This window comes from Heloderma suspectum, chromosome W (assembly GCF_057233095.1).
Source record: "Heloderma suspectum isolate Gila_16-S chromosome W, 16-S_ref, whole genome shotgun sequence".
NCBI classification, from domain to species: Eukaryota; Metazoa; Chordata; class Lepidosauria; order Squamata; family Helodermatidae; genus Heloderma; species Heloderma suspectum.
In genome coordinates this window covers 57,130,774-57,157,684 of record NC_139475.1, presented here as the reverse complement: position 1 = coordinate 57,157,684, position 26,911 = coordinate 57,130,774, and the positions used below count along the sequence as shown (strand labels likewise).

The 26,911-nt window shown below is 45.2% G+C and overlaps 1 long non-coding RNA gene across 1 annotated transcript in view; it reads left to right on the top strand.

Annotated features, from left to right (window-relative positions):
- Positions 1-26,911, top strand: part of LOC146334047 (uncharacterized) — a 74,214-nt gene that overhangs the window by 11,029 nt on the left and 36,274 nt on the right. The gene's annotated exons all lie outside the window — the stretch shown is intronic.

Below are 26,911 nucleotides of genomic sequence, written 5' to 3'. Positions count from 1 at the left end.
CTCTGAAATATATGTTTGTAAGATGACGAGACACAGGAATTTCTTATCTTGTCAACAAAGGCTAAGGTCATAGAATTGTGTATCTTGTTCTCTGCTGTTCTCTTCTGTTCTCTGCTTATCATGGCTACCCTATAACCCATTTCTTGTATTATAAACAATGGTGCTAGGAGAAGAAATGTTGAGGACTGCAACCCCACATGGGAGGGAGAGGAGGAGCCGTTTCCTATGTGTCACAATATCTATAAAAACAATGTGCTGATATAAATCGGGGCTTCTGGCTCTTTGGAAGTGATTCCAGCCTTAAGCCCGCGCGTTAAATAAAGAAACTCTTTTTCCTTCACTCCGTGGTCTCTCTGACTCTGAGTTCTGCAACAATTCAAAGTAATTCGGTGTTCCTTGACCATATGCCCATCGATCTCAAGCTGCAATCCTGCCCCTTCAGCCTGTACTTCACCTTTGCCAGGGGGGTAATTTGGGAGAAGACTGAGCCAAAGGAGGAATTGAGCACCTCTGCCTTTTCTTTGTCCTCTGTGATCATTTTGCCATCCTTATTTAATAGCTGAACCACCATTTCTTTCCTCTGCCTTTTACTATGTACGTAGCTGAAGGAAGCCTTTTTGTTTTTAGCATCCCTTGCTAACCTCAGCTTGTTCTCAGCTTTAGCCTTCCTGACGCCATCTCTGCAATTCTGTGCGACCTGCCTGTACTCTTCCTTTGCTGCTTGGCCTAATTTCCACTTCTTATGTGTGTCCTTTTTTGTTTTCAGGTCATCTCTAAGCTTTTTGTGAAGCCACATTGGCTTCTTCTGTTGTCTTCCACCTTTTCTTCTTGTTGGAATTGTTTGTAATTGTGCCTTGAGAATTTCCTTTTTTAGAAGCTCCCACCCATCTTGGACTCCCTTTCTTATTAGAGTCGTTTGCCATGGGACCTTACTGGTCGTTGTTCTGAGTTTATTAAAATCAGCTTTCCTAAAATCCAGGGTACATATTTGACTACGCTCGGCTTTTGCTTCCCTTAGAACCAAGAACTCAAGTATAATATGGTCACTTTCCCCCAGAGTTCCTGTAACTGCTACTTTACCCACTAAGTCATCTCTGTTGGTTAGGATCAAGTCAAGGATAGCCAATCCTCTAGTTCCTTCCTCTACTTTCTGTAGGAGGAAGTTATCCGCCACACAAGTCAGGAATTTCCTGGAGGGGCCATGTTTTGCAGAATTTGTCTCCCAACAAATATCGGGGAAATGGAAGTCCCCCATTACTGCTGTATCCTGCTTCCTTGAAACATTGGCTATTTGCGTTTCAAAAGTTTCATCCTCGTCTTCTCCTTGATTGGGTGGCCGGTAGTAGACTCCGACCACCAGGTTCCTTTTATTCTTTGCTGCATTTATTTTGATCCAGATGCTCTCGATGGGGCTACCAAGCTCATCCTCCTGTATTTCTGTGGAGAGATAAGTATTTTTCACATACAGTGCAACCCCTCCTCCCTTTCTGTTCCTCCTATTCTTTTTGAACAAGTTATATCCTTCAATTGCTGTATTCCAGTCACGAGAGTCATCCCACCAAGTCTCAGTTATACCTATCAGGTCATAATTTCCCTCTTGTATTAAGAGTTCAAGTTCGTTCTGTCTGTTTCCCATACTCTGGGCATTAGTATATAGACATCGAAGACCATGTGCTTCATAGTCTGGCTTTCTTCCTACATGTGTCTGAAGACTATTATTGGGCGCTATCAGAGCTGTTCTCTCCATTGCAGTGCATGAGCCTTTGCCCATTGTTACCCCCAACTTTACATCTCCCTTCCCCGTAGGATTCAGTTTAAAGCCCTCCTGCTGAATTTCTTCATGTTGTGGCCAAACACGTTCTTCCCATCCTTCGTGAGGTGCAACCCGCAGGGATGTCAGAGAATTCCGCCACGGATCTCGGTGAGGCCGAATGCCAGTGCATTCGGCCCCCTGAACTCCGTGGCAGAATGGCCTGCCACCCCCCTGCGGATCCCCCTGGGATGAGACTTACCTGGGGCGGATGTTCCAGGCGGTGGCAGCTTCGGCGGCAGCAGCAGCAGCTGGTCTTACGACTGGCCGCCGCCGCCATTTGCAGTCTGGTCGTTTTTTCTTTTCTTTTTTTTTTCTACAAGACGTGATAGGCTACGTAAAGATTTACGTAGCCTATCATGCCTGAGTAAAAAAACAAACAAAACCGCGTATGCAAATGGTGGCAGCTATGGCTGCCGCCATTTGCGTTCCTTATTTTTGGCCATCTTAGTCTACGTAAATATTTATGTAGACTATGACAGCGAAAATAAAGGGAAACACAAATAGTGTAGCGGGCGTTATTTGCGTCCCTTTTTGATTTGCCGTTTTAGCCTACGTAAATATTTACCTAGGCCTAAACGGCCAAAAATAAGGAATGCAAATGGCGGCAGCCGTAGCCGCCACCATTTGCGTACGCAGTTTGTTTTTGTGTGTTTGTTTTTTACCCAGAGCCTTCCATGGCCAGAAATCTGGCTGCAAACGGCTCTGGCCTGGGCCTGGCCGGCTGCTCCGCAGAGCTTCCATGGAGCACAGCCGGCCATGGAGGATTCCGGGGGGAGGAACGGATCGCCTCCCCGCCCGTCGAGGATTCTGGGGGGATGGACGGAACGCCTCCCCACCCACCATCAACATAATCCGCGGAAAGGTGAGTGACTTTCGTACATCCCTAGCAACCCGCCCCTTACCAACAGCCCATCTTCCAGGAAGTATAGCCCGTGGTCCCAGAATCCAAATCTCTCTCGTCGGCACCACCTTCGTAGCCAGTCATTCACCCAGAGTATATTTGTTCCCTTTCTATCTCTCTTCTAACTACTGGAAGTATGAATGAGAAAACTATCTGGGCCCCAAAGTTCTGGAGTTTCCTTTCCAAAGCTTCTGTCAGGAGCGCCCTAGCGGCCTCTTTCAGTACACTCCAATAGCCAACTCACGACACAGACAAAAGGATTCTTTTCAAGGCTTTAATCCTTTTACAACTTAATGACAACTTTCAGATGCTAATCACCAGCGACTAAGCAATGAACAGCAGAGTAGCCTATGCTGCAGGTAGGCAGTTGGTCCCCGTTTGAAGGAGTATCACTTGAAGACCCTGAACTTACGGGCTAGGGAGAGATCTTCCCTCTTTCCTTTGGGTCCACGGGACGCGGCCGTTGCTTGTGTGCCAAACAGGCGCTACACCTACTTTCCGCGCCCTCCATCACTCGTCGCTCCCTGCATCTGTGTCGCGCGTCTAGCAAGCCCCCCTCCCGCACTCTTTCACTGCTAGGGTCACTATCTATCTCAGGAATGCCAGCAGGAGGAATCTCTGCCAGCTGCTGTGCCTGTGAGGGATGAGCTAGCTCCTCTCCAATGGATTGCGGATCCTCCTCAGAATCAGAACTGCTCTGGGGTTCTATCGGCTCAGTTTCCACCCTGACATCTTCAAAGTCTGACGTGATTTCTTCGTAGCTCCGCTTGGCAGTATCGTTTGTTCCCACATGGATGAGAAGAAAGGGATACCTGTCAGTGGGCTTTATAAGTGCAGGCAACCTTTCAGTCACATCTCTAATCCGTCCTCCCGGGAGACAACATACCTGGCGAGTCCATGGGTCTTCGCAACATACTTGGGTCTTGATCCCACGCAGCAAGGGCTCTCCCGCTACTACCACTCTTCTTCTTGTTGTATGCCTGGGTTTCATCGCCTCTGTTTGACTGACCTTCAGCTTCTTGCTCACTCTCATGTAAGTTCCCCTGTGATTCTTCCTCTGCAGGCTGTCCTCCAGTCTCATCCGCAAGTACCTGGAATCGGTTCCCTAGTTCCACTGCCTCCACTGGTGCCGAGTGGCGTCTAGTTCGTCTGCTCCTGTCACCCTTTTCCAAGGCGTATCCTCTACTCCATTTTTCCTCACCTCAGCATTTCCCACTTCTGCCTCAGCTTGCTGTTGCTCTTCAAGCTTCTGGTCTTCCCTTTGCTGCTGTAGTTCCCCCGTTCTGTCCAAGAACTCTTTGTGTTCTCTTATTCCCCGGAGGGTCGACAGTCGCCGCTCCAGTCCACTTACTTTCTCTTCCAGCAGCGTGATCAACTTGCACTTGTTGCAGGTGTAGGCCATGTTGTTCTCAGGCAAGAGAACAAACCTTGCACATACCTTGCAGGTCACCACCACTGGAGAGTCCTGTCCTTCCGTAGCCTCTTTCCCTTTTTGTGTCTAGCTTTGTGATTGTTCTAGACTAGCCTGTGCCTGCTCCTCTACTCAGTAGAGGTTAAAAGCAGAGTCCCACTGGTGTGGAAGTGTGTGTTACAAGACAAATAAATGAAAAAAAAAGTTGGTTAAAAATGCCCACTTACCTCTTAGCCTCTGTCTTCTTTGTCTCTTCTACCACTGCAACTCCCCTGGCCAACCCCTGTTTGCTCCCCCTGTCCGCTTGTTCTGGTCGCTCGCTCTCTGGGAGCTTGCTTGCTTCTGTAGTCCCTGGAGCAGCTGGAGCAGCTTGCTCTGCTCTGCTCAGCTGGGAGGCGGGAAACAGGATTTTGTCATTACATTGTTACATTCCCCCTTATCTCCTGCTTTATAAGAATTTTATATATTTGGGTTATTATACCTTTATCTCCTAGCTGATAATTATCTACAAATTTTTCCCATTCTGTTAAATCTCTTGTACTTTGCTTTCTTATCCTTCTAATTCTTATAAATTTACTGATTTGCATCCATACTAACCATGACATTCCCATACTTTGTACACGATTATTCCATATTTCTTGTGTTACAGGATTCTGCTGTTCATAAAAATTCCTCATTTGGGTCAATCTTATTTCTTTCAAATTATTTTTCCCCGCTGCTTTCCCTTTTATATCAAACTCTGGGTATGCCCAAATTGGTATTAATGGAGAAACCCTTGGCATGTGTTTCTCTTTCCTGAGGTTTCATGCTTTTAATAATCCTTTCATTGTACTTCCGTTATTTTTTATTTGGTGTTTTATATACTTTTTAATATAAAACATATTCTGTAATTCCTCTTCCTTTAATCCCATCAATTCCCTTTCTATTTCTATCCAATTTACCCTCGCCCCTTCTTTCATTATTGTTAACGTATGTCTTAATTGGTGCACATCATACGTTTTTAAATCTGATATACCCCATTCTCCTTCTTGCATAGATCTGTATCTGAAAACCTTTGCTGTTTGTGGCCTTTTAGTCTTAAAAATATTTTTTCTATGCTGTTTTGCCATGTTTTAAACCTTTTAAATGGAATTTCTTTTGGAAGCACATTAAACAGATAAGTAAATTTTGGTAATACCATCATTTTTATAGTCATAATCTGATCAGAATGTGTTAAATTTATCTTTTCCCATCTGGCTGTGTCATTCTTTATTTCCTTCCATAGCTTCTCATAATTTAGTTTCAGCACATTCTTCTGTCTTTTAGGGACTTGAACTCCTAAATATCTAAGGACGCAATCCTATCGGGATAGGTGGCCGCTTCCCAACTCAGAGGCAACCGCCTATCCAATGCAGGGCAGGAGCGGCGCAGAGGGGATCTTCCCCTCCTTGCTTCAGCCACCCTGCATTCCCGGCTAGACAGCCAATTTTGGCTTGTCTAGCCGCAGGAAGTTGGAGCGGGGGGGGCGGACGCTGGACAAAACATAAGAAGCATCGGAAAGGCATGTCTGCCCGCCCTGCCCCGCCTCCAGGAACGTCTCTTTTTCACTGCTCCACGCTCCTCTACAAGCGTGGAGTGTGGGGCCGATCCGCGCTGCCTATGAGGCAACGCGGGAGGGGGTGGAAGTTGGTTCTCAGGGAACCGATGACAGGCTCTGAGGTCGGTTCCCGGGAACCGACCTATCCTGTGGCCATCTAGCTGCTGACTAGCGACCATTGGATTGTGCCCTAAATGCTTTTGTTACTAAGGGAATACCTGTCATTTTTGAAATTTCTATTTGCTCTTGTGGTCCTATATTTAGACACATCAAATCAAATTTATTTGTATTTACCTTTAGTCCTGCCACCTGTTGAAATTCTGTTAATTTCCTTATCAGTTCCTTTATTCCCTTTTCTGAATTTCCTAACGTAAATAAAATGTTGTCTGCATATACATTCAGTTTAAATTCTCTCTTGCCTATGAGTATCCCTTTAATATCCTTATTACCTCTGATTCTGTCAGCTGGAAACCCAATTACCACTGTAACCAGAAGTGGTGAAAGGGGGCACCCCTGCCTGGTCCTGAATTAAGCCTTATTTCTTCTGTCTCTAATCCATTGTACCTTATTTTTCCTGTTATTTGTACATACTGTATATCACCTTTATTATATGTTTAAACTTATTCCCCAAATTATACTTATTTAGGGAGCAATCCTACGGCCGCTAGACAGTGGCTAGACAGCCATAGGATATGCTGTTTTCCGGGAACTGACCTCAGAGCCCGCAAGAGGAGTGCGGAGGGGCCAGAAAGGGGCATGGCTGGGGGCATTCCAGGGTGGGGAGATCATAGCTGCCTGTACGACACATCCAGTGTGTCGTACAGCAGCCTCTTTCCCCACTCTGTGCTCCTGCGGCTAGACAGCCACAATCGGCTGCCTAGCAGAAAAAGCAGGGCAGGAGAAGCGCGGCAGGAATGATCCCCTCCATGTTTCTCCTGCCCTGGTTTGGATAGGCGGTCGCCTCCGAGTTCGGAGGCGGCCGCCTATCTAGATAGGATTTCGCCCTTAGCAGACTTAATATAAATTTTGGATTAACTGTATCGAATGCTTTGTAAAGATCAAGTGTCATTATTACAACCGGGATCTTTCTTGCCTTACAAATATTAATCATACTAAATACTTTCCTAATTGGATCTGCAATAAACCTTTTTTTTTTTTTAACCATATTGATCTGAACCTATACAGTCATTAATAACTTCTTTCAGGCGCTTTGCCTATATTTTAGTAAATGTCTTATAATCCACATTCAGTAGAGATATTGGTCTGTAGGACTCCAGGTTACATTTATCTTCGTTTAATTTGGGTATCGATGTTATTATAGCTTGTGTCCATGTTTTTGGGAGTGGGGACCCCTCTTGTATTTCCCAATATAATTTCTTCAGTTGTGGCACCAACACATCCACAAATCCTCTATAAAATTCTCCCATAAACCTATCTCGGCCTGACGATTTATTATTTTTTAATTCTTTTATAGCTTCTTTAATTTCCTCTTCTCCTATCTCAGCTTCTAAAAATGGTTTTTGTTCTCCTTTTAGTGGGGGTATTTTTGTTTTGTCTTGGTATTCCTGAATCTTCTTGATTTCTATCTGTTTCCCTTCGTAAAGATCTTCATAATAATTTTGTAATAATTTTCCCATTTCCTTTTGATCATATGTTTCAATACCTTCTTTTGTATTCAAAGCTAAAATACTGTTTTTAGTTCTCTTTTTCTGGACTCTGTTCACCAGCAATTTTGAGCTTTTTCCCATAAACTCATAATACCTTTGCTTGACATATAACATGTCTATCATTGTTATGCCTCTCTTTCTTTCCTCAATTTTCCCATTTCTTTTCTAATTCTAGATTGACCAGTGTACTTGTACTGCTCCATTAATTTGCTAATTTCTTGATCCAGTGTCTCCTCCTTCTCCTTTTTCTTTATTAAACTTAGCTCTTTTATACATACCCCTCTTATTGTTGCCTTGCCCGCTTCCCATGTAATAGTTTCTGTTGTTTCCCCTGTTTTATTTTCTTCAAAGTATCTTTCTATATCCCTTTTTATCCTAGCTTTAATATCTTCCTTAGTTAATAATATGGGGTTCAATCTCCATATATAATCCCTTTTCATTTCTTGGTCCATCTCTACACACCGTTTGATTGGGGCATGGTATGTTACTTTTATTTGTCCAATTTCCATTTTTTAAGCCTTTGTAAAAAAAGTTTCTGTCGTTATAATTGTATCCAACCTACTAAAACTTTTATATACTTCTGAAAAATAATTATGACTATAGTCATTAGGGTTTATTTCGATCCAAGCATCATAAATATCATATTTTTTCAAAATTTCCATATACCGGGATACTCTTCTGTCCTGCCTAACATTGTTCTTCATTTCATATCGCCCATTGACGTTGTCCCCTGCAGATTCTGATTTAAATCTCCTGCAATGATTTTTTCTGTTTTTGAGAATCTGTTAACTTTATCTAAGATCTTCTGTAGAAAATTTAATTGATTCATGTTAGGGCTATATACTGATGCCAATGTTATTAACTCTTTATTATTATATATCCCCTCTACAAATATATATCTCCCCTTTTAATCTTTCATCATTCTTTTTAATTGAAAATTTATCTCCTTATTAATTAATATCCCCTTCATGGATCACTGCCTTGTTATGGCGAAGGGGCTTGCGTAACTCAGTGAAGCCATAAGCTGTGCCATGCAGGGCCACCCAAGACGGACAGGTCATGGCAGAGAGTTCTGACAAAATGTGGTCCACTGGAGAAGGAAATGGCAACCCACTCCAGTATTCTTGCCAAGAAAACCCCATGGAACTTATCACAAGGCTAAAAGAGATGACGTCGGAAGGTGTCCACTATACTACTGGGGAAGAGCAGATGGTATTTCCAAGTAGCGCCAGAAAGGGTGAAGCGGCTGGGCCAAAGCCGAAAGGACACTCAGCTGTGGATGTATCTGGTGGTGAAAAGAAAGTCCGATGCTGTAAAGAACAATATTGTTTAGGAACCTGGAATGTACGATCAAAGAATCAAGGTAAGCTGGAGGTGGTCAAGCATGAGATGGCAAGATTGAACATCGACATCTTGGGAATCAGCGAACTAAAATGGACAAGCATGGGCAAATTTAATTCAGGTGACCATCCTATCTACTACTGTGGGCAAGAATCCCTTAGAAGAAATGGAGTAGCACTCATAGTCAACAAAAGGGTGGGAAAAGCAGTACTCGAGTACAATCTAAAAAATGATAGAATGATCTCAGTATGAATCCAAGGCAAACCATTCAACATCACAGTAATTCAAGTCTATGCCCCAACCACTGATGCCGAAGAAGCTGAGGTTGATCAGTTCTATGAAGACCTACAACACCTTCTAGAACTAACACCAAAAAAAAGATGTCCTCTTCATCATAGGGGATTGGAATGCTGAAGTAGGAAGTCAAGAAATAACCAGGATAACAGGCAAGCATGGCCTTGGTGTACACAATGAAGCAGGACAAAGGCTAATAGAGTTTTGCCAAGAGAACACACTGATCATAGCAAACACTCTTTTCCAACAGCACAAGAGGCGACTCTACACATGGACATCACCAGATGGTCAATATCGAAATCAGATTGATGATGTCCTTTGCAGCCAAAGATGGAGAAGCTCTATACAGTCAGTCAAAACAAGACCTGGAGCTGACTGGCTCAGATCATGAGCTTCTTGTTGCAAAATTTCGGCTTAAACTGAAGAACGTAGGGAAAACCACTAAACCATTCAGGTATGACCTAAATCATATCCCTTCTGAATATACAGTGGAGGTGAGGAATAGATTTCAGGGATTAGACCTGATAGACAGAGTGCCTGAGGAACTATGGACAGAGGTCCATAACATTGTTCAGGAGGCAGCAACTCAATCCATCCCAAAGAAAAAGAAATGCAAGAAAGCCAAGTGGCTGTTTGAGGAGGCTTTACAAGTAGCTGAGGAAAGAAGGGAAGCGAAAAGCAAGGGAGAAAGGAATAGCACTGGTTCAGAATGTGGCAGCTAGAATGCTTGTGGGAGCTAGGCATTCAGATCATATTACTATTCGGTATCATTTACATTGGCTGCCTGTTATTTTCCCAGCCCAATTTGAGGTGCTTGTTTTGGTATCTCCCAACCATCCTATTATGTAAATACTAATAGAAAACTCACTCTTTGTATGTCTTATGTAGCCAAAACAGCAACATCCCGCACATGAGGGAGATATCATCCCAATGGGGATAGAGCATTCTCAGAGGCTGGGTTTTGGCTGGCAGGGGTGGAGGGAATGGAGCCCTGGAGAAGGAAATAGAATGCAGTATCCTGGAAAAAGTCACGGCTTGTTGGCTCGCCCCTGACCAGGAGCACTCCACGCTTTGTTGTAAATCCCACTTGTTAGCGCCTGTTAAGGCAAGGGTGGGGAATGTGTAGCCCTCCAGATGTTAGTGGATTGGAACTCCCATCAGCCCCAGCCAGCATAGCCAATTGTGAAGAATAATGGGAGTTGCAGGTTTCCCATCCCTGGCTTACGGAAACGTCTACTAGTTATTCTAGGCTACTGACATGCAATTTGCCTGATAAAAGATATTTTATTTTTATTTATTTCATTTCTATACTGCCTAATAGCCAAAGCTCTCTGGGCGGTTCACAAAAATTAAAACCACAAAGTGCAGTATCAAACAATATAAAATATGAAAGCTTAAAACCACAATATAACTGTACAGCCAGAATAAAACCTAGCAGCAATGCAGAGATTTAAAATACAGATTTAAAACTCCAGAGCTAAAAGTCTAGGAAGCTAAAGTGCTAAAATACTGGGAGAATAAAAAGGTCTTCACCTGGTGCCAGAAGGAGTACAACATAGGCACCACATGAACTTCTTTTTTTTCGTGATTATTTTTTTATTTAAAAAAACAAAAAAAGCACAACAACAACATAAACACACAATACACATACACTAAAATATCTCTTAAGATTGGAATATATCTACCTTTGGCTCCCCTTACACAACAAATGCTTATTATTATTCTCTAGTTCTTATCTTAGTTGTATATCGTACATTGAGTTCATAGACATCATCTCATTTCTCTCCTGATTTTAACAACAACAACAACAACAGCAACAACAACAAAAAGAGAACATCTCAAAGTTCAAAATCCACATACATAGATATCATTTTTCTCTATTTCTTGCACAGATTCTATAAAAGGTTTCCAATCTAACATAAATTTAGTTGTTGACTCTTCTTGAATTATAATAGTAAGTTTTGCCATCTCTGCCAGCTCCATCATTGTCATGATCCACTTGCTCACAGTTGGTATGGTTTCATTCTTCCACTTTTGTGCATACAGTAACCTTGCAGCCGTTGTCATGTAGAGAAAGAGGGTTCCCCCCTTCTCTTTTACGTGTTTATCTGTTAGTCCCAATAAAAAAGTTTCTGGCTTTAGTTCTATGTTGTTTATTCGTTCAGTCGCTTCCAACTCTTCGTGACTTCATGGACCAGCCCACGCCAGAGCTTCCTGTCGGCCGTTGCCACCCCCAGCTCCCCCAAGATCGAGTCCGTCACCTCCAGAATATCATCCATCCATCTTGCCCTTGGTCAGCCCCTCTTCCTTTTGCCTTCCACTTTCCCTAGCATCAGCACCTTCTCCAGGGTATCCTGTCTTCTCATTATGTGGCCAAAGTACTTCAGTTTTGCCTTTAATATCCTTCCCTCAAGTGAGCAGTCTGGCTTTACTTCCTGGAGTATGGACTGGTTTGATCTTCTTGAAGTCCAAGGCACTCTCAGAATTTCCTCCTGCACCACAGTTCAAAAGCATCTATATTCCTTCCCTCAGCATTCCCTATGGTCCAGCTCTCGCAGCCATAGGTTACTATGGAAAATACCATTGCTTTCACTATGCAGACCTTTGTTGTCAGTGTGATGTCTCTGCTCTTCACTATTTTATCAAGATTTGTCATTGCTGTCCTCCCATTGCTGTCCGTCTTCTGATTTCCTGACTGCACTCAGCGTCTGCAGTAATCTTTGCACCTAGAAAGACAAAATCTGTCACTGCCTCCACGTTTTCTCCCTCTATTTGCCAGTTATCAATCAGGCTGGTTGCCATAATCTTGGTTTTTTTGAGGTTTAACTGCAACCCAGCTTTTGCACTTTCTTCTTTCACCTTCGTCATGAGGTTCCTCAGCTCCTCCTCGTTTTCACCCATGAAAGTGGTATCATTATGTCGCGAAGACCCATGGACTCGCCAGGTATGTTGTCTCCCGGGAGGACAAATTAGAGACGTGACTGAAAGGTTGCCTGCACTCATAAAGCCCACTGACAGGTATCCCTTTCTTCTCAGCCATGTGGGAACAAATGATACCGCCAAGCAGAGCTACGAAGAAATCACGTCAGACTTTGAAGCTTTGGGAAGGAAACTCAGGAACTCTGGGGCCCAGATAGTATTCTCATCCTTCCAGTAGTTACAAGAGTACAGTAGTTAGAAGAGAGAAAGGGAACGAAAAATACTCCGGGTGAATGACTGGCTACGAAGGTGGTGCCGATGAGAGAGATTTGGATTCTGGGACCACGGGCTATACTTCCTGGAAGATGGGCGGTTGGCAAGGGACGGGTTGCACCTCGCAAAGGCTGGGAAGAATGTGTTTGGTCACAGCATGAAGAACTTCATCAGGAGGGCTTTAAACTGAATGCTACAGGGAAGGGAGACGTAAAGTTGGGGGTAACAATGGACGTAGGCACATGCACTGCAACGGAGAGAACAGTTCTGATAGCGCCCAATAATAGTCTTCAGACACATGTAGGAAGAAAGCCAGACTATGAAGCACATGGTCTTCGATGTCTATATATTAATGCCCAGAGTATGGGAAACAAACAGAACGAACTTGAACTCTTAATACAAGAGGGAAATTATGACTTGATAGGTATAACTGAGACTTGGTGGGATGACTCTCATGACTGGAATACAGCAATTGAAGGATATCACTTGTTCAAAAAGAACAGGAGGAACAGAAAGGGAGGTGGGGTTGCACTGTATGTGAAGAATACTTATCTCTCCACAGAAATACAGGAGGACGAGCTTGGTAGCCCCATCGAGAGCATCTGGATCAAAATAAATGCAGCAAAGAATAAAAAGAACCTGGTGGTCGGAGTCTACTACCGGCCACCCAATCAAGGAGAAGACGAGGATGAAACTTTTGAAAAGCAAATAGCCAATGTTTCAAGGAAGCATGATGTAGTAGTAATGGGGGACTTCAATTTCCCTGATATTTGTTGGGAGACAAATTCTGCAAAACATGGCCCCTCCAGGAAATTCCTGACTTGTGCGGCAGATAACTTCCTCCTACAGAAAGCAGAGGTAGGAACTAGAGGATTGGCTATCCTTGACTTGATCCTCACCAACAGAGATGACTTAGTGGATAAAGTAGCAGTTACAGGAACTCTGGGGAAAGCGGCCATGTTGCACTTGAGTTCTTGGTTCTAAGGGAAGCAAAAGCCGAGTGTAGTCAAGCGATTACCCTGGATTTTAGGAAAGCTGATTTTAATAAACTCAGAACAATGATCAGTAAGGTCCCATGGCAAACGACGCTAAGGAGAAAAGGAGTCCAAGATGGGTGGGAGCTTTTAAAAAAGGAAATTCTCAAGGCACAATCACAAACAATTCCAACAAGAAGAAAAGGTGGAAGACAACAGAAGAAGCCAATGTGGCTTCACAAAAAGCTTAGAGATGACCTGAAAACAAAAAAGGACACATATAGGAAGTGGAAAGAAGGCCAAATAACAAAGGAAGAGTACAGGCAGGTAACACAGAATTGCAGGGATGGTGTCAGGAAGGCTAAAGCTGAGAATGAGCTGAGGTTAGCGAGGGATGCTAAAAACAACAAAAAGGCTTTCTTCAGCTACGTGTATAGTAAAAGGCAGAGGAAAGAAATGGTTGTTCAGCTATTAAATAAGGATGGCAAAATGATAACAGATGACAAAGAAAAGGCAGAAGTGCTCAATTCCTACTTTGGCTCAGTCTTCTCCCAAAAGAGGGTCTATGACCCCCCTGGCAAAGGCGAAGTACAGGCTGAAGGGGCAGGATTGCAGCTTGAGATCGATAGGCATATGGTCAAGGAACACCTCATTACTTTGAATGAGTTCAAATCTCCAGGGCCAGATGAACTGCATCCTAGAGTAAGAAAGGAACTGGCAGAAGAACTCTCAGAACCGCTGTCTATTCTCTTTGAGAAATCATGGAGGACGGGGGAAGTGCCGGATGACTGGAGGAGGGCTAATGTTGTCCCTATCTTCAGAAAGGGTAAAAAGGAGGAACCTGGGAACTACAGACCAGTCAGTCTGACATCAATCCCAGGGAAAATTCTGGAGCAGTTGATAAAGCAATCCATCTGGAAGCACCTTGACAACAATGCAGTGATTACTCGAAGCCAACATGGATTTGTCAAAAACAAGTCCTGCCAGACAAATCTGATCTCATTTTTTGATCAAGTCACCTCCCTTGTAGACCGTGGGAATGCTGTAGACATCATATACCTCGACTTCAGCAAAGCTTTCGACAAAGTGCCCCATGATCTCCTGATGAGCAAACTAGCTCAAAGTGGGCTAGATGAAGCAACGATCCAGTGGATCCACAGTTGGCTACAGAATCGGACTCAAAATGTGCTTATCAATGGGACCTTCTCAAACTGGGGAGAGGTAACGAGTGGGGTACCGCAGGGCTCAGTCCTGGGCCCAGTGCTCTTCAACATTTTTATTAATGACTTGGAGGAGGAGGTGCAGGGAATGCTGATCAGATTTGCAGATGACACCAAATTGGGTGGGATAGCTAATACTTTGGAAGACAGAAACAAAATTCAAAGTGATCTTGATAGACTGGAGAGCTGGGCAGAAAACAACAGAATGACACTGAATAGGGATAAATGCCAAGTTCTGCACCTAGGAAAATGAAACCAAATGCACAGTTACAAGATTTGGGATACGTGGCTCAACAACACTACAAGCAAGAAGGATCTTGGAATTGTGGTCGATCACCAGCTGAATATGAGCCAACAATGTGATGTGGCTGCAAAAAAGGCAAATGCTATTTTGGGCTGCATTCATAGAAGCATCGCTTCCAAATCCCGGGAAGTACTAGTTCCCCTCTACTCAGCACTGGTTAGGCCTCATCTGGAGTACTGTGTCCAGCTCTGGGCGCCACACTTTAAGAAGGATGCAGACAAACTGGAGAGGGTTCAGAGGATGGCAACAAAGATGATCAGAGGACTGGAAACAAAGCCCTATGAAGAGAGACTGAAAGAACTGGGCATGTTTAGCCTTGAGAAGAGAAGACTGAGGGGAGATATGATAGCACTCTTCAAGTACTTGAAAGGTTGTCACAGAGAAGAAGGCCAGGATCTCTTCTTGATCATGCCAGAGTGCAGGACACGGAATAATGGGCTCAAGTTACAGGAAGCCAGATTCCGGCTGAACATCAGGAAAAACTTCCTGACTGTTAGAGCAATACGATAATGGAACCAATTACCTAGGGAGGTGGTGGGCTCTCCCACACTGGAGGCGTTCAAGACGAGGCTGGACAGCCATCTGTCGGGGATGCTCTGACTTGGATTCCTGCATTGAGCAGGGAGTTGGACTCGATGGCCTTGTGGTCCCCTTCCATCCCTACTATTCTATGATTCTATGATCTGCATATCGGAGAATGTTAATATTTCTTCCAGCGATTTGAACTCCAGCCTCGGCTTCATCAAGCCCAGCTCGTCGCATGATGTGTTCTGCGTACAGGTTGAATAGGTAGGGTGAGAGTATACAACCCTGCCGTACTCCTTTCCCAATCTTAAACCAGTCCGTTGATCCGTGGTCTGTTCTTACCTTTGCTACTTGGTCGTTATACAGATTCCTCAGGAGGCAGACAAGATGACTTGGTATCCCCATACCACCAAGAACTTGCCAGAATTTGTTATGATCCACACAGTCAAAGGCTTTAGAATAGTCAATAAAACAGAAATAGATGTTTTTCTGAAACTCCCTGGCTTTCTCCATTATCCAGCGGATATTGGCAATTTGGTCTAATTTGGTCTCTAGGCCTTTTCTAAACCCAGCTTGTACATCTGGCAATTCTCGTTCCATGAATTGCTGGAGTCTACCTTGCAAGATCTTGAGCATTACCTTACTGGCATGTGAAATAAGAGCCACTGTTCGATAGTTTGAACATTCTTTGGTGCTTCCCTTTTTTGGTATGGGGATATAAGTTGATTTTTTCCAATCTGTTGGCCATTCTTGTGTTTTCCAAATTTGCCGGCATATGGCATGCATCACCTTGACAGCATCATCTAGCAAGATTTTAAACAGTTCAGCTGGGATACCGTCATCTCCTGCTGCCTTGTTATTAGCAATGCTTCTTAAGGCCCATTCAACCTCACTCTTCAGGATGTCTGGCTCTAGCTCACTAACCACACTGTCAAATCTATCCCCAATATTATTATCCTTCCTATACAGATCTTCCGTATATTCTTGCCACCTTTTCTTGCTCTCTTCTGCTTCTGTTAGGTCCTTGCCATCTTTGTTTTTGATCATACCCATTTTTGCCTGGAATTTACCTCCGATGTTTCTAATTTTCTGGAAGAGGTCTCTTGTCCTTCCTATTCTATTATCTTCTTCCGCTTCCGTGCATTGCTTGTTTAAAAATAATTCCTTATCTCTTCTGGCTAACCCCTGCAATTTTGCATTTAATTGGGCATATCTCCCCCGATCACTGTTGCCTTTTGCTTTCCTTCTTTCTTGGGCTGCTTCCAGTGTCTCAGCAGACAGCCATCTTGCCTTCTTGGTTTTCTTTTTCTTTGGGATGTTTTTGGTTGCCGCCTCCTGAACAATGTTGCGAACTTCTGTCCATAGTTCTTCCGGGACCCTATCTACTAAATCTAGTCCCTTAAATCTATTCTTCACCTCCACTGCATATTCATGAGGGATATTCGTGAGCTCATATCTAACTGCTCTGTGGGTCTTCCCTATTCTCTTTAGTCTGATTCTAAATTGTGCAATAAGAAGTTCATGATCTGAACTACAATTAGCTCCAGGTCTTGTTTTTACCGACTGCATAGATGTCTGCCACCTTTGGCTACAAAGGATGTAGTCAATCTGATTTTGGTGTCGACCGTCTGGTGAAGTCCATGTATAAAGTCGTCTCTTAGGTTGTTGGAAGAGAGTGTTTGTTATGCACAGTGAGTTGTCTTGGCAAAATTCTATCAGCCTATGTCCTGCTTCATTTTGTTCTCCCAGACCATGCTTGCCTGTATTTCCAGGTGTCATTTGACTACCCACCTTAGCATTCCAGTCTCCTGTAATGAAAATAACATCTCTTTTTGGTGTATTGTCCAGTAGGTGCTGCAGATCCTCATAGAACTGATCTACTTCTGCTTTTTCAGAATCTCTGGTTGGAGCATATATTTGGATCACTGTGATGTTAAATGGCTTACCCTGAATTCCAATTGAGATCATTCTATCGTTTTTTGGATTGTATCCAAGCACTGCTTTAGCCACTTTATTATTAATTATGAAGGCTACTCCATTTCTTCTGTGGTCCTCTTGTCCACTGTAGTAGATCTGGTGGTCATTTGATGTGAAATGGCCCATTCCAGTCCATTTCAGTTCACTGACACCCAAAATGTCTATATTTAATCTCGACATCTCCCCAATAACCACATCCAATTTGCCCTGGCTCATAGATCTTAACATTCCAGGTTCCTATGGTGTGTTGATCTTTAGAACATCGGATTCGTCGTTCACCACCAGCACCGTCGGCTGTTAGCCGTCCTTTCAGCTTTGAGCTAGCTGCGTCATCACATCTGGGGCTAGTTGAACTTATCCTCTGTTCCTCCCCAGTAACATTTTGACCATCTTCCGACCTGGGAGTCCCATCTTCCGATGGTACCGACATATCTCTGGTTGTACTGATCCATTTAGTGTTCATGGCAAGAATACTGGGGTGGGTTGCTGTTTCCTTCCCCAGGGATCGTATTTAGTCTGACCTCTCTGCCATGATTCCCGTCTTGGGTGTCACTTCACAGTTTAGCTCATGATGTCATTGAGGTGCTCAAGCTCCAGCACCATGACAAGGTAACGTTCTCCTTTGCTGAAGTTCTATATATAGTTCTATAGTAGTCTTTAATATTCTTTGAGCTAAAGACTGTACTAGTTTCCAAAACGTTTTAGCTTTTTTACAAGTCCACCATAAATGATAAAACGTTCCCTCTTCGTCTTCACCACATGAACTTCTCTAGGGAGCTCATTCCACAGCCAGGGTGCCATAGCAGAAAAGGCCCTCTTTCTGGTAGCCACCCACCTCACTTTATTTGGTGGGGGCTCATGGAGAAGGACCCCCTGAGGGGGATGATATATGGGAGGAGGCGATCCTTCAAATAACCTGGCCCCAAGCTGTTTAGGGCTTTGAATGTTAACAGCAGCACTTTGAATTGGGCCCAGAAAGGGACCAGCAGCCAGTGCAGCTGGAATAGTACTGGCGTATTGCCTGCCAGTAGAGATAACAACGATGAAACCCAGTGTCACTCTTTAGGAGAAAGCCCCTTTGAACTCAGTGGTGCTTGCTTCTGAGTATAGGGTTGCACTGTCAGATTGATAATCTGTTACAATTGTTGCTAATATTATTAACATATATAAAGTTTTGATAAATTTGGGCTGTAACCCTAAATACATTTGCTATGTTGTAAGCCCCATTGGACACAGTGGGACTTACTTCTAAGTAAACATGCATAGTAGTGTTGCACTGTGGATAAAATAAACCTAATTTCTTTATAAGAAAATGTGTGTCCCACCTTTATAAACAATCCAAATTAAAACACTCCAAAACCAAACAATGTAAACAAAAATAAATAGGATAGCAGATAAAAAGTCTATGGAAGTACAGGAAAGAAACACCGTCGGTAATATAGGCTCACATTTCACTCCCATAGCTGGGCTCTCTTCTGTACACTATTTAACACAATTTTTAATCCTGCCTAGCTGCCCTCCCTATCTATAATAATGTTTTAACACCCCATTCATTGACATCTAGAGTGTCCTGGCCCAACAATCAAAGACACTTTCAGGTACAACGCACCTTAATTGAAAAAGAGAAAATGCTGCAGTGGAAGAGCTCACCCTCCGCGGGGTGCAAGAACTCTTTCCCACATGCTAGACACCACTAGCTTTTTATTAGGAAATTGATTACACAGCCACCTGATCATGTGCAAAATGATGACTCAATGTTGACTCAAAAGGAAGTCTAGTTTAACCACAAGTTCTTAACCCGTTGGCTGGCCTGTCTGGAGAATGGTGACATACAGGCAGTTCCCTATTTGGCTTGTTCATATATAGAAACTATTGCTGGTTAGGCAAACTGCTTTTCAGAACTTTGTAGATCTTGCATTTTTCGGAGAGAGAGGGTGCGGGTGGTCATGTACACATTCAAAAATTCCACAGTGAAGGTACCTAGGCCCAACCTTCACTGGGCCTCAATATGGCTTCACTCTTACAGCTGCCCATAACATGAAGAATGTGTAATCTTTTAATCTACAAATTAAACACTTTAACCTCCCTGGACATACCTGTCAGGAGCGCCCTGATGGCCTCTTTCAGTCTACTCCAATAGCCAACTCAAGACACAGACGAAAGGATTCTTTTCAAGGCTTTAATCCTTTTACAACTTAATGACTCTTTCAGATGCTAATCATCACCAGCAACTAAGCAAGGAACAGCAGAGTGGCCTATGCTCCGAATAGGCAGTTGATCCCCGTTTGAAGGGGAGTCACTTGAGGACCCTGAACTTATGGGCTAGGGAGAGATCCTCCCTCTTTCCCTTGGGTCCACGGGAGGCGGCCGTTGCTTGCGCGCCAAACGGGCACTACGCCTCCTTTCCGCGCCCTCCATCGCTCGTTGCTCCCTGCGTCTGCGTCGAGCGTCTAGCAAGCCCCGTTCCCGCACTTTCTCACTGCTAGGATCACTGTCTCAGGAATGCCGGCAGGAGGAATCTCTGCCAACCGCTGTGCCTGTGAGGGATGAGCTGGCTCCTCTCCCACGGATTGCTGATCCTCCTCAGAATCAGAACTGCTCTGGGGTTCTATCGGCTCAGTTTCCACCCTGACATCACCATCAAGGACCTCAGGGTGGTGGTTCTAAAGAAACTAACCCACAAAAGCTCATGCTAATTTATTAAACTATCTGAACAACTAAAACAGTCTGTATTTGTGCTACACTCAACCCTTGAATTTGTAAACAGAAGGCTAACACAGTTATACTATAACATTTATTCTGGCATAATCCTTTTTTTAATCATTACTTACTATTTTCCAGATGTTGTTAGTTCGTTTACTTTTGTTAGTTGTTAGTTTGTTGTTAGTTCACTTGTGGGGGAAGCGCACACACATCATTCCCTAAGTTATGAATTTTGTGTATTTTCCAAGGGGTCAGATGCTACTGGACTGCCATTTAAAAACCGTATTCTTGGTGTGTCAAAGAGATTGAATATTGCAAAAATGGCCAACAAAAAATGGCCAAATGGCTTCAGAGATGGGTTGTGTTTGTCGGGAGGTCACCCCTGCTGCCTTCTGAAATCCTCAGGTAGCAAGAGAATCAACACACAGACAATAGGGCTCTTTTCCAAGGCTTTATTTCCATTCAACCTAATGACGCTTACAGATGCTAACTGCCTGATCCTACGAGTGAGACTTAAGAGAGCTGCCTACTCGGGGGTTCTAACCTTAGGAATCAGTTGATCTCTGTTTGGAGGGGAAGGAGGGAAACCGCTGAACTTATGGACTAGGAGGAGAGAGTCCACCCCTTTCCCGTGGGGCATCGGGGTGCCACTGTTGCCGTCGTGCCAAGCAGGCTGAGCGCCTCCTCTCAGCGCCCTCCATTTCCCTCTTGACGCTGCGCCGGCGCCTAGCGTCCAGAAACTTCCGTTGCTCCTCCCTCTCCCTGCCAGGGTCACTCTCACTCTCAGGCTCTCCCCCTGGCTGCGCCTCTGAACAGCGCGTGGGTTCCTCTCCCATGGTTTCTATCTCTTCCTCAGAATCAGAACTGCTTTGGGGCTCTCTGGGCTCCGATCCAACCCTGACAGTGTTAGTCCATTTTCTGATGAAGGGCACCATCTCAGTTGGAATGCCCATGTTAAAAGCAACCTTATAAATACCCCCCATATTATTAGCCAACAACAAAGAGCACTAGCCCTCCTTGACATAGTGTCCTAAAGAAGATAAACCCCCTTCTGTTCCATTTTAGTTTCACTGTCTAGTCACCCAAAGGTGATTATATTTTGCCATAAGTGACTAGCTCTTAAAAAGCCTTCATTAAGTAAATGCTAGATTTTACAGTGAACAAATGAATAATTGAAAGACTGTGCTGTATGATTTCCTAGTCCTTCTGACTTGTGTTTCCAAATATTCATATGTATGTAAAACAACAACAAGCCAAATAACTAGAGCTAATCAAAATTCCCAAATATGATAATAGAAGGCATAATTAATAGTGGATTTTCTTCCCTGCCTGTTTAATCTTTTGCATACTGGCAGCTTCATGTTGTTTTGGCGTTATCTTTCTATGGTATTTCAACACTTTCCTGTTTTTGGCTGCTCCTTTAGGCTTTTCTAATTACTCATTTCCTTGTGTGCACTGTGAAAAAGAAACCATTTCCTGCCTACTGTGTTAAGGAATTTTGCTGAAACCACAATGGCTAGTTTTCCAAAAGATGTTTGTGTGAGTTTGATGTCCTGTTTGGTCAGTCTCCCTCCGACATAGCTGAAATCTGGACTCCCAACTTCTTTTCTATGCAAAAAGCTGGCTGTACACATACAACAAAGCCATTTGCAAATAATCCACTTGTCCTCACCCAAAAGCTTCTTTCTCCAAACAGCTGTGCACTTCCTAGGAAAGCAAGCCCCATTTATTTACTTATTTATTGCATTTATATCCTGCCTTCTTTCCTCCAAGGAACCCAAGGCGTCGTACATAATCTTCGTCCTCTCCATTTTATCTCACAACAACCCTGTGAGGTAGATTAGGCTGAGAGTCTGTGACTGACCCAAAGTCTCCCAGTGAGCTTCCATGGCCGAGTGGGGACTAGAACCTGGATCTCCTAGCTCCCAGTCCAACACTGTAACCACTACACCCCACTGACTCTCAGTGTGGTAGGACTGAATTCAGTGGGGCTTTCCTCTGAGTGAAAATGCTTAGGATTGCACAGTCAGGTTTGTTTCTTCATTGCTAGCTGCACTCTTTCTCCAAAAATGTTTTCCCTTTGCCATATACACGCACACACACACACACACACACTCTTTAAAGAATATTAGCTTCCGCCCTGCCTGCTGGCCACATCTAGGGGAGTGGTTGCCACTACCATTAATGGGCCATTGAAGAAACACCTTTCCACTATTAGCACCTGTTAAGAAAACACTGGCAGCTCTTCTGGGCTGCCATACACCCAGGATGTGACAGAGACGACAGAAATGCCAAGGCCTTTGCTGGATGAGGGGACATTGCTTCTTGCACTTCAAAATCTACTGCTAAATAATTCAGGCCTGGGATGACTTATTCATGCGCAAGAACTCAGGTGCCTTTCTTTCATCCCATCTGAGCATCATGGAAAGTTCCTGTCAAAGCAGAAGTTGCCTAGAGCAGGATTCGTCCACATTTCAGCCCCCCTCAAACCTGGAGCAAGCAGGGACTGTCCTTGGTTAATACAGCAGCTGGACTTGTGGCAGAACAACAGGGGCATTTTTGTTAGGGGGAAAAATGACAAACCTTCCACCAGCCTTGAGGAAACCCTTTATTTAACCCTTTAAAGTCATGTGTGTGTGTGAAACTTGATCAAACGCAAATGCCTGGAGGACCTCTCCCTGTCCCCTCCATCCCCCATAGGTAGCAGTGTGCACAAACCTCTTCTTCACAACACCCTCCTTCCTAAAACATTTCCCCCACCTTCCTCTGGCCTCCGCTTCACGAAATGGGTTGTCTCCAGCCGCCACATTCTTTGCATTCCGCCCCATCAAGAATGAATATTTTGTTTATACAAACAGCCCCATTCCTTTGCATGCACACAAACACAGAAAAGCACATTTCTCCCCCCTAGGTTCTTTGGAAGGCCTCTCTGAGAAATGCAAACTGGTTTTGTTTTTCTATGTTCTCCCCGCCACCCCCTGCCCTTTGTGCTGCTGCACTGTGTAGTGTCAAAGTGGGCAAGGAGTCGTTGTTAACATGTTTCTGCTGCACACTCGCTCAGATTTTGGTACTTTATTATCATTTTATCATTATTTTGTTAATTTTTTTGTTACATTTTTAAAAATTGTGTTTATTTATTAAATTTCTTAATTGCCCATCTGGCTGGTCACCCAGTTTTAAAACAATAAAATTCTACATTAAAACATCCTTTTCTAAAAATACCCTAACCCACCCCAAATGCCTGCCTGAACAACCACGTTTTCAATGCGTGGTGGAAGCTCATTAGAGAGGGGGCATGGCGAAGTTCCCTAGGGAGGGAGTTCCACAGGGTGGGGGCCACCAGAGAGAAGGCCCTCTCCCTCGTCCCCACCAACCTAGCTGTCCTGGCTGATGGGACAGGGAGAAGGCCATCCGAGGCTGATCTTGTTAAGTGACCTATCTGGTGTTGCTGGAGGCGCTCCTTGAGATAGGCTGGGCCAGAACCGTATAGGGTTTTAAAGGTCAAAACCAACACCTTGAATTCGGCCCGGAAAACAGCTGGTAACCAGTGCAACTCCTTCAGCACCAGAGTGATATGATCACACCAGCGGCTGCCTTTAATCAAGCGAGCCGCCGCGTTCTGTTCAAGCTGCAGCTTCCGAACCGTCTTCAAGGGTAACCCCACGTAGAGCGCATTACAGTAGTCTAAAAGAGAGGAGACCAGTGCATGTACTACCAATGGGAGCAGATGGTCGGGAAGGTAGGGGTGCCGCCGCCGTATCAGATGGAGTTGGTACAGCGCTGTCCGGCTCACAGCTGACACCTGAGCCCCCATGGACAGCTGGGAGTCTAAAATGACCCCCAGGCTGCAGACTTGGTCTTCCAAGGGTAGGTGTACCCCATTCAACACCAGGTCAACATCCCCCAGCCTCCTCTTGTCTCCCACCAAGGGTTCAGCTTCAGCTTATTCCTCCCCATCCAGCCACTCACTGTCTCCAGACATTTGGACAGGGATTCCACGGCCAACCTTGGTGAAGATTTGAATGAGAGGTAGAGCTGCGTGTCATCCGCATATTGATGACACCGCACCCCAAACCTCCTGATGTTCGCCCCCAGCAGCTTCACATAGATGTTAAATAGCATCAGGGAGAGGATGGACCCCTGTGGCACCCCACAAGTGAGTGGCCATGGGTCCAAGACCTCCTCTCCCAGTGCTACCCTCTGGTACCTGCCGGAGAGGAAGGACCAGAACCACCGTAATACAGAGTCTCCAGTGCCCAACCCCTCCAGGCGGTCCAGGAGGATACCGTGGTCAACAGTATCAGAAGCCTCTGAGAGGTCGAGGCAAACAAGGAAGGAGTATTCGACCCTATCCAAAGCACTCCTCATATCTTCCACCAAGGTGACCAAGGCCGTTTCTGTCCCATGCCCAGGCCTGAAGCCCGACTGAAATGGATCTAGATCATCAGCTTCTTCCAAGTGTGCCCTCAACTGCATCGCCACCACCCGCTCAATCACCTTGCCCCAAAATGGCAGATTCAAAATTGGGCGAGAGTTGTTCAAGACGTGGGGATTCAAGGAGGGCTTCTTCAAGAGCGGTCTTATCACAGCCTCCTTGAGGGCTGATGGCATCACTCCCTCCTCAAGGGAGGCATTCACCACCGCCCTGATCCCCCCACCCAGTCTCTCTCTGCAGCCCATAATGAGCCAAGAGGGCGAAGGATCAAGTAAGCAGGTGGTCGGCCTTACAGATGAAAGCACCTTGTCCACTTCATCAGAAGGAAGAAGCTGGAACCAATCCCACAAAACCAGTTTGCCACAGGCCGCCTCTCGCTCGCTAACTGTATCCACAGCGCATGGAATAACACTCCTGATCCAATAAATCTTATCCACAAAGTGCCTTGCCAAGGCCTCACAGGAGGCCTTAGAATGCTCCAGTGGTTCTGGAGCAACTGGACCGACTAAGCTCCGGACCACTAGGAACAGCCTCCTGGGACAGCACTCTGCAGACGCGATAGAGGCAGCATAATATTCCTTTTTTGCTGCCTTCACCGCCACGTGATAGGGTGAAGATACAGCTCTAGCCCGTGTCCGATCGTCTTTGGAGCGAGACCTCCGCCACCGGCGCTCTAGCCATCTCACCTCCTGTTTCAGAGCTCGTAACCGCGGATTGAACCATGGTGTAGTCCGAGCCCTGTTCAGGGGAGAGGGCATTTCGGAGCCACCCGATCTAATGCCCCAGTGATTGCAGCATTCTACCCACCCACCAGGGTCTCGACTGAGTGGCCGTTTGCGTGCTCCAGAGAATCCCCAAGCGCAGTCAGGAATCCATTTGGATCTATAAGATGCCTAAAAAGGTAAAGGTGTCCCCAACCAGTTGTGTCCGACTCTAGGGTGTGGTGCTGATCTCCATTTCTAAGCCGAAGAGCCAGCGCTGTCCGAAGACGCTTCCATGGTCATGTGGCCGGCATGACTGAACACCGAGGTGCACGGAACGCTGTTACCTTTCCCGCTGAAGCGGTACCTATTTATCTACTTGCAATTTCTTGCTTTCGAACTGCTAGGTTGGCAGAAGCTGGGACTGAAGACGGGAGCTCACTCCGTCCCGCAGCACTCGGGTCTTGAACTGCTGTCCTGCTTACCTTCCGGTCTGCAGTTCAGCGTCTTAACCACTAAGCCACCGCGGCCCCTATAAGATGCCTAGGGCGGACCATTTTAATGGGGTTGTGGAACCGAGAAGTCCAATGTCACCAGATAGTGATCTGACCATGACAAGGGGGTGGTGGATATACACCCGACTTCCAGATCACTCCCCGCTTCTCCAGAAACAAACACAAGGTCTAGCGCATGACCGGCTACGTGGGTGAGCCCAGTTGGAATACGGTTCAGCTTCCAGGAAGCCATGGTCTCCATGAAGTCCCAAGGTGCCCCCATGAGGACAGCCTCCCAAGGTGCCCCCGTGAGGACAGTACATTGAAGTCCCCCAACACCAGTAAGTTAGGGGACTGCACACGCACATCAGAGACCACCTCAAGCACCTTGGCCAGGGAGTCAGTCGTGCAGCGGGGTGGGCAGTGCACGAGCAGAATCCCCAGACTGCCCTTCAGGCCCAACCTCCAGTACATGCACTCGGCAACCTTGGTCTCCTGGAGAGGGGGTCTGGTGAAGACCATGGATCTTCTCAAACTGGGGAGAGGAAATGAGCGGGGCACCGCAGGGCTCGGTCCTGGGCCCAGTGCTCTTCCACATTTTTATTAATGACTTGGAGGAGGAGGTGCAGGGAATGCTGATCAAATTTGCAAATGACACAAAATTGGGCAGGATAGCTAATACCCTGGAAGACAGAAACAAAACTCAAAGTGATCTCGATAGACTGGAGTGCTGGGCAGAAAACAACAGAATGAAATTTAATAGGAATAAATGCCAAGTTCTTTCCTAGGAAAAAGAAATCACATGCACAGTTACAAGATGGGGGATACATGGCTCAACAACACTACAAGCAAGAAGGATCTTGGAATTGTTGTCGATCACAAGCTGAATATGAGCCAACAATGTGATGTGGCTGCAAAAAAGGCAAATGCTCTTTTGGGCTGCATGAATAGATGCATAGCTTCCAAATCCCGGGAAGTACTAGTTCTCCTCTAGGCCTCATCTGGAGTACTGTGTCCAGTTCTGGGCACAACATTTTAAGAAGGATGCAGACAAACTGGAGAGGGTTCAGAGGAGGGCAACAAAGATGACTGGAAACAAAGCCCTGTGAAGAGAGACTGAAAGAACTGGGCATGTTTAGCCTTGAGAAGAGAAGACTGAGGGGAGATATGATAGCACTCTTCAAGGACTTGAAAGGTTGTCCCAGAGAGGAAGGCCAGGATCTCTTCTCCATCATCCCAGAGTGCAGGACACAGAATAATGGGCTCCAGTTCCAGGAAGCCAGATTCCGGCTGAACATCTGGACAAACTTCCTGACTGTTAGAGCAATACGACGATGGAACCAGTGACCTAGGGAGGCAGTGGGCTCTCCCACACTGGAGGCG